This window comes from Nomascus leucogenys, chromosome 17 (assembly GCF_006542625.1).
Source record: "Nomascus leucogenys isolate Asia chromosome 17, Asia_NLE_v1, whole genome shotgun sequence".
Lineage (NCBI taxonomy): Eukaryota > Metazoa > Chordata > Mammalia > Primates > Hylobatidae > Nomascus > Nomascus leucogenys.
In genome coordinates, this window is record NC_044397.1 from 87759451 (window position 1) to 87759827 (window position 377).

Consider the following 377-nt stretch of genomic DNA (forward strand, 5'->3'; position numbering starts at 1 on the left):
GGAATCGAAGTGTTTGTTTGAAAGGGAGAGGAAGAAAGAGAGAGGGAGGGAGGGAAGAAGGGAGGGAGGCAGGGAAGGAGACAGGAGAGAGAGTAGAATCCAGCCACCGGAAAATCCAGAATAGCTGGCTTTGCTTAACCCATGCCCGGAAATAACTGCTGGGTTTGCAACAACCTCTCTCCCGGAGACAGACCAAGGAAACTACAAAACTGCAGGAAGGATTGAAGGGCCGGGCACGGTGGCTCACGCCTGTAATCCCAACACTTTGGGAGGCCGAGGTGGGTTGGATCACCTGAGGTCAGGAGTTCGCGACCAGCCTGGCCAACATGGTGAAACCTCGTCTCTACTAGAAATACAAAAATAAGCCGGGCGTGGTG